This window comes from Lichenostomus cassidix, chromosome Z (assembly GCF_008360975.1).
Source record: "Lichenostomus cassidix isolate B80296 chromosome Z, HeHo_3.0, whole genome shotgun sequence".
Taxonomy (NCBI): Eukaryota; Metazoa; Chordata; class Aves; order Passeriformes; family Meliphagidae; genus Lichenostomus; species Lichenostomus cassidix.
In genome coordinates this window covers 40,691,027-40,698,389 of record NC_139511.1, presented here as the reverse complement: position 1 = coordinate 40,698,389, position 7,363 = coordinate 40,691,027, and positions in this window count along the sequence as shown.

Genomic DNA, 7,363 nt, shown 5'->3' with positions numbered 1-7,363 from the left:
GAAAGATTCACAAGTGGTGCAGTCATAAATTTTCGTCTCTCAAAGGATGAAAGGTGGCTTCACTGATTTTTACTCCATTAAAATTAGCAAGGGCACATTGAAGAGGACTCACAAAATTAATCTTTGTTTCTATCCCTGAAGATGTTTTAACCTTTCATGTTTCTTTGATTTTAAAATTTCTCATTAAATATTCGACAACCATACGACAGCAGGTGATAATTCTCCCAGTAGCCACAGAAGACTAAGAGAAAGGGTTGATTCACACAGTTTCTGTTCACACCTTGGGTGGATATATTGGAAGAGAAGGATTAAATTACTTTGACCCAATATGACATTCAGAGACTTCTCTATGGGTTCCAAAACATGTTAATGCTCTTGTTACGTGCACAGGAGCATTCCTGCCTAGCTCACCAGGCCAAATTATGAAAACAACAAAAAGCACCACTGTAACACAAAAACAGGTAAACAGAAAAAAATCAAGCTGTAACCGTTGAATCTCTTGGGAACTTGCAAGTCAGATGAGAAGTGAAGTACATTTTTTTTCAGACTAGACAGAGAATCTGGGAGTCCTGTCAAGATTGAGTTGGATTTTTTTTCATGGTAGATAGAGATGTAGAATATAAAAGGGACTACTGCCATATTTCACAGACAGAGAACATAAAGAAAACCTAACTTGGCCTATATAGCTGGTAGCAGAGACAGACACTGTATCTAAAGCTCAAAAATATTGGTTCAAGCCTCACCTGCAAGCTCCTTTTCTTTTTCATGGGAACAGCAATTTTGATACTTTTCTCCTAATTCTCCTCCCAGAAGTGGATAGATAGAAACAACTAAAGGCATATGAAATACATGATTGTGTTCATAAAACTCTGGTGTAGTTGCTGGTACCTGTCCTGTTGCTTTGGAAGAAAGCAATAATAAACATCCACTTGCATTCTCATGCAAATAAGCTTTGGGTACCAGCACTGCCTCAGAGACAGTCTGAATTCAGACAGATTTCCTCTTTCCTTTGAGTCTTATCTGAGACAAATATTTTCATTTACTTACTGAGCTAATCTAGCTAATCAGGTTTTCTCACCCCTTTGAACTCTGTGGCTTCTAATTAGCATTATCCCTTTTCCAAGTGCCATGGAGCTTTGGCTCCTTGGAAGAACTTTCTCATTCTGCCTTGAGGTCCTGATGCTTGCAAAGGGCAGCATCCAGTCCCAAATACGGATTTATGGATAGATGTCAGATTTTTGTTGCTTTGAACCTAACCCATTTAGGCAGCTGCTTTCAGCTCTAGAATGGAAATTACCCAGTTCTTCTTGGCCATGCAACTTTTTATTCTCAATTTTTTTGCTAATCAATTATTTCCTCCTTCCATGTACAGCAGTGACAAAAACCAGGAAAATGCAGGCATGAAAGTTTCATGGAAGAAGTAAAGAATGCTAAGAGCTTGTTAAATATTCTATCAGGCCCTCATTCTAACAATTTCCATGAATTGCTTTGCCATCAAAATGCTTACAGGGGACCTTAATGATCACAAAGGATTCAGCTGGACCACCCAGAGCTGCAAATGGGAAAAGAAGCCTCAAGGGCCTCTTGCAGGATTAAAGTTACTCCCACTCTAACATCTTGAAAATATTCTATGATGGCCTTCCCACCATCATCAAGTAATGAAAACCTTTCTTTGTTCTTCCCCTATCACTGCCTGAATGCCAGACCAGAAGAAAATACTCACCTGTAAGACAGACTTGACAGGTGTTATGTCATAGAAGTAAGACATTGGAAAACACATCCTAATGGTTTCTGTACGCTGGTGAAATCCAATTAATATGCTACCTGCCTATAGAATTAGCATTTATTTGTGTGTCCTGTGTAATGAAGAAACATTCTGTGCTTGTCAGGGACTAATTTAACAAAGATGCTACTGATGGCCTTTCCATGAATCTTGCGGCAATAAAGCTCTCCATTCAACAGGAGCATACAATCTCAAAACTTTTACAAATTAAAAGGGCAGGATGAATTTAGTGGCTTAAACTCAACAGGAGAAAGGGGAAATGACCTCACTAAGTAAAAGATAAGGCCTGTGGGGAGCTGGGGAATTGGCAATAGAAATTATGTGTTCAGGGATATAATTATAAAAGAAAGAAATTAAACTACATTATAGCCATGAAAATATGTAGCTACATGGATTGTACATACAAAGCCAGTAAAAGATCAGATTTTTGAAAAAGAGAATTCTATTTTCCGTCATAATTAAAATTAAGTGAAATATATTTGTTCCAGTGCTTCTATAATAACATAGCTATCTGGAAACATGTAAATAAGGGAAATAGAAAGTAGTTATATAATAGATAATTTATTTTAAAGACATGGTCAATTCATCACTGAGAAATCTTCCCCCAGCAGTGGAGTAGAATTGAATATGATAAAACTATTGTGAATTGTCTGATGCTGGAATTGAGGCTGTGGTGCATATTAGGTGTGTGTTCTATTACTTACACTTCATGTGGTTTGTTGCATCTGCTTGTCCTTAGCTACAATCTGAAAACCTGCTGTGTGCTTCTTCTGTTAGTGAATATGTGTAAAAAGTTGAAAATGCAGGGAAAGATATGACCATAAGTCATAGATTGCACAAAAGGCAAACGTTTTCATTAGTGCGTGATGTTCACAAAGTTTTATAGCAATCGGCTTGCATTTTAACCTGGACAGTTGTACTTGCTTCGGCCTGTTGAGAGACTGCCCAAGTCTATGATGGTTGCTTCACAGTTCTAAGAGCAAGAATGTTTAATGACATGTTTTGGAGATGCTCACATTAAAACAAAAATCTTCTTTATACAGCACTGAAGCCTGTACATTCTTATAAGGTGAAAGTTTTCATTGATCTAAATTTTTAGAGACTCAGAGAAGATAATTTCTCCACATGAGAGAATATTTCAATGTAAGAAGACTCCCTCACAGAGAGAGACAAGTTTCAAAGTATAAAAAGGTCATAATTTTGCCCTACATTTTAAAGGCAATAGGCAATGTATCAGCTATACCAGAAATCGAGAGTTACATGCACAGACACCAACAATGTATGGTCACAGTGTCATAGCTCTTGGATGACCTTGTCTTTTAGTATTCCCTTTTTGATTCCTCATATATCATGAAGTAGACTTCCCTATAAGTAGGTGAAACAGGTTAAATTCCCATTAAAGGCAAATCCAGCCACATGCATACAAGTATTCTTCAATTAAAAGAAAGACTTAACACACTAATTGACAAGACAAAGCTTTTAAAGCCCACATACAATCTCTTAGCACATTTAGGAAGATTATGGTTTAATGTACAACTCTTTGGCTTTGCTGAGATATCTTCAGTGCCTTGCTGAAACCTTCCCGCCCTGCACCTGGACCCAAGCTCATTGTGCTTTAGGGAGGGTTATTTTGGTTTGAAGAGGACTTTCATGACTTCAAACATGGACATTAGATCAAGTTTTTATCTTCTCACATAATCCTGTCTTTGATGTCACCAGGCTGAGGCCTCTCGGAATAGAAAGAGAAAGCTGTGAAAAGAGGCCCATTTAATTTATACGTTTAAGTGCTGCTGTTCTAATTCACAAGAGTAGCATTTTCATTGTTTTCTGCTTTGCATCCTAAAGGCAGGCTTACACCAGGCAATTATGAATGGCTCTTCTGAACAAATAATTGAAATTCACTAGTTGTGGGATATGGTTAAACAATGTCAGGATTGAAGATGTGAAGTCAAATATATTCCCATTGGCACTGCTGAAGTTACAGGCTACTCTTTTCACTTGCCTTGAAGAATGACTATTTGTAATCACTTGTTTTAACAGCAGCTAATCAGCTAAGTTGCATGGTACAAAGAGCAAACTTGAAAATTGTATTTTGCATTTTTCTTCAATCCAGAACAGTTATCTTGAATTAAAATAACAAATCCCAGGAAGGTGGTATGCAAGAATGCTTTGCAGCATGAAGACTATTTGATGAAAATTAAGCTGGCAAAGATACACAATATTTTGAAAACCCTCCTCTTGAAACTGCAGGAAGGAGACAGTTGCAAAAATAGTGATTAATTCTATGTGCAAACAGCTCTGCTGAATAATTCCACCTAGTTATTGGTATAGCAAAGACTCTGTAATGGATTACCTTTACCTAAAAAAAAAAAAAAAATTGGAAACACCTGAAGGATTGTGAGACATATTTCCACACAGTTTACCTTGTAAAGCAAATAATTTAGTCTTTCACAAAACAACTTACCTCAAATTATCCACAAAGAAATTACCCACATTATTTTCTAGTGAATTTTGTAATGTAGGAATTTTGTGCCAAAGTTCATTAAAACAGTGGACTTTTGTACATATAATAAAAAAAAAAATCGAAGCTCTGTGTGTGTATATATGTGGACAATGGAAGTGTACTGCAGAAATACAGATCATGACATGAAATACCTTGTCAAGATGAAAGGTTAACAGACAGGTCTTTTTGTTTCATGGATTGACAAAAGGAATGGATTCACTGGAAGAAAAACTGGATAACTGAAAGTAAAACATACATCCCTTCCTGATTCAGAGGTATTTGTGCATAGTGATCATTGCAGTGAACCAAAACAAGAACAATTTGTTCTTCCACATTCACCAAAATCCCATATATAGGATAAAATTTGCATGTTTTCTGTTGCCTTACCGAAGGCCATTATGCCTGTTTCACGAAATACTCCTGGTCCAAAGCAAAGTACTGATAACTCAAACCATTCAAAACTCACAGACTCTGTCTCCCCCACAACCCACAAATCTTTTTCTTTGCCTTTTGAAAGTATGAACTGCCAAAGTTCAATCCTACTTTATAACAATGAATTTAAAATTTATTTCTCTTTGAAACACAATCTGATATGGATCATATTTATAATCTCATTATTTTGAGAGAACAGAGAACCTATTACCATTATTGGAATTTTTATATTCCTTCTCCTAATACCACTTCTCACCATTCCAGTCCAAAAACTCTTTTTTAATTATGTATTTAAATGTTATTAGACTAAAGCCCCACACTGACAGTTAATGAGTTTGAAGCAGAAAATATATATATTTTTAAATCATACAACTTTCTTTCTCTAGTGCTTGACATGTATTTTATACCACCAGCACAAATAAATGTTATACACAGGCTCTCATCCGTGACACAATTACACATTATTTCCCTTTTTACAGTACCTTTTATGGCTAATAAAATTTATTTCAAGAGACATGTTCTCTATTTTTTTTCTGCTTTCTAGTGTGAGGTTAAGATGAATTGTACTCTAATTTATGTTTATTAGTGGGTTATGATTCTGACTGCATCCCCATGACAAACATTACTGACTTCCACAACTACCTTTCTGGTGATCATAAAACAAATATTGAACAATGAGGAAAGCCTAAAAAACCCAACACCCCCCTTCCCCAAATAAACATAAAAAACCCCCAACTCACAAAAAAAACCCCAAAAACCCACCTAAAATTGCAGAATGGCTGTCTAAATGCAACCTAGATGCTGTGCTGTGTCACCTTCTGTAATCCTTTTGTCTGCTATGGTTTTAGACTAAAAGTGTGTATCGGAGCACTGTCCCATCTTTGTCAGTCTCTGTCACTGATTCCAAGACTTTTGGAACAGAAGGTTAAAAAATTCCCTACAATAGTCAGAATAAATAAAGTTCTAGGCAAGGAAACGCCATATCTCTACAGTTGTTCTTATTGACATCAGTCCCACTGATTTCACCAGGAGTTGGATCAGTCTCCTGTTTTGGTGAAAAACTCTAGACCTGTCAATTCTACATGCAGAATTGCTCATATGTTCTGCATTTCTGGCACACAGTCACAATTGCCTAGAGATCAACCATATTTAGTAGATTAGCCACTCAGAATGAGTAGAATTATCCCTTCTCAGTAGGTATAGGAAAACATTAATGTCAGCATTATACTAGTTCATTAGACTACCCAACATCCTGTTCAGAAAATTATATGTATTGTATACAGAAATATGGTTTATTTAATTGTAACTCATGTGATCTCATGAGAGAATTTGATCAAATAGCAGGATCAAAATTTCTGCAGGTACTGTAACACTATAATACCTGTGCTGCTAGTGGCTGGGGACCACTTCAGAGTGGTCCAGAGTCTGCACTCTGTCACACATGGATGGCAATCTAGGGAATGGAAGAGTGGATGGCAGACAACTTCCTGTCTGCTGAATTTTCCACTGAGCAGAGCAGCATAACGGAACTGCTAGTGCCTAACTGCCTCCTCTCCCTCTTTATGGGTGAAACTGTCACTTTTTTCTTGGCCTCAACAAGGCTGTTTGTTTCTTTCACATGCCCTGGCTGCTAGGAGATGTTGTTAACAATACGACCCAGTTTGGAAATCTTTTGTCTAGTGGGGAAGAGGTTTTGGGCTACAGTTTCTATGCACATAAAAAAAGGAGCAAAGTCCTTAAAGATGGAAAGTGTTAGGACTGAGCACTTTGTCGTGTCCCTTCATCTGGCTGGCCTAATTTCTAGCCAACAGAATTTTAGTCACCTAGGGAACATCTTAGTGCTATATGTAGCACAGGACAGCTAATGAACAGCACTTTCCACGAAAAAGAGACATTTCACTTGCCTTAAACAGGAACCAAACCATGTCTTGTGTGGCCTGAGTGAATGAATGCTATATCATGGAGCTGCTGGAAGCCAGGATGCACGTCACCTCCAGGCCGTGAATAAAAAAATGGGGTTTAACACTCAGTCAACACTGGCTGTGTTAGGTATCTCAATGAAGGATTTTGATGAGGAAATTATAAAGAAAGTATTTTTTGTGGGTCTGTCAGCTAAATCCAGGCCTCTGGATTCTGCTACCCAGCCTGGGTATACACAGTGTTCTGTGAAGATAATCCTACCTATGTGTATTTAAATAATACTGAAATTAATAGCACTTTGCGCTATTTATTATGTCACGAAAAGTCACCTACATCCAAGTATCAGCATACCAGCGGAACTTATGGGAATTATCACCTCCAACAGTTCTGCCAATACAACAAAACTCACCTCTGCAGCTGTATCTGTTGGAACCTCCTTTTAGACTCATCTATCTCTGTACTTCTATCCAGTTACAAAGTAGGTCAGTACTAGATCAACAAGGGCAATCTAGACTTTTCAGAGTGTTGATTCATGACCTATTAAAGCCATTTATTTGAGGAGAAGATACAGTACACAGGATCATAAATGAAAGTGAATGCAGATCTTTACTTAGATGGTAGCTCATACCTATCTTACACAATTATAAGTGGCTAAAGTAAATATTATCAAGGGAGAACTTGACCTCAGAAAATTATTTCTTTCTGACTTGCAATCACCCTTAGGC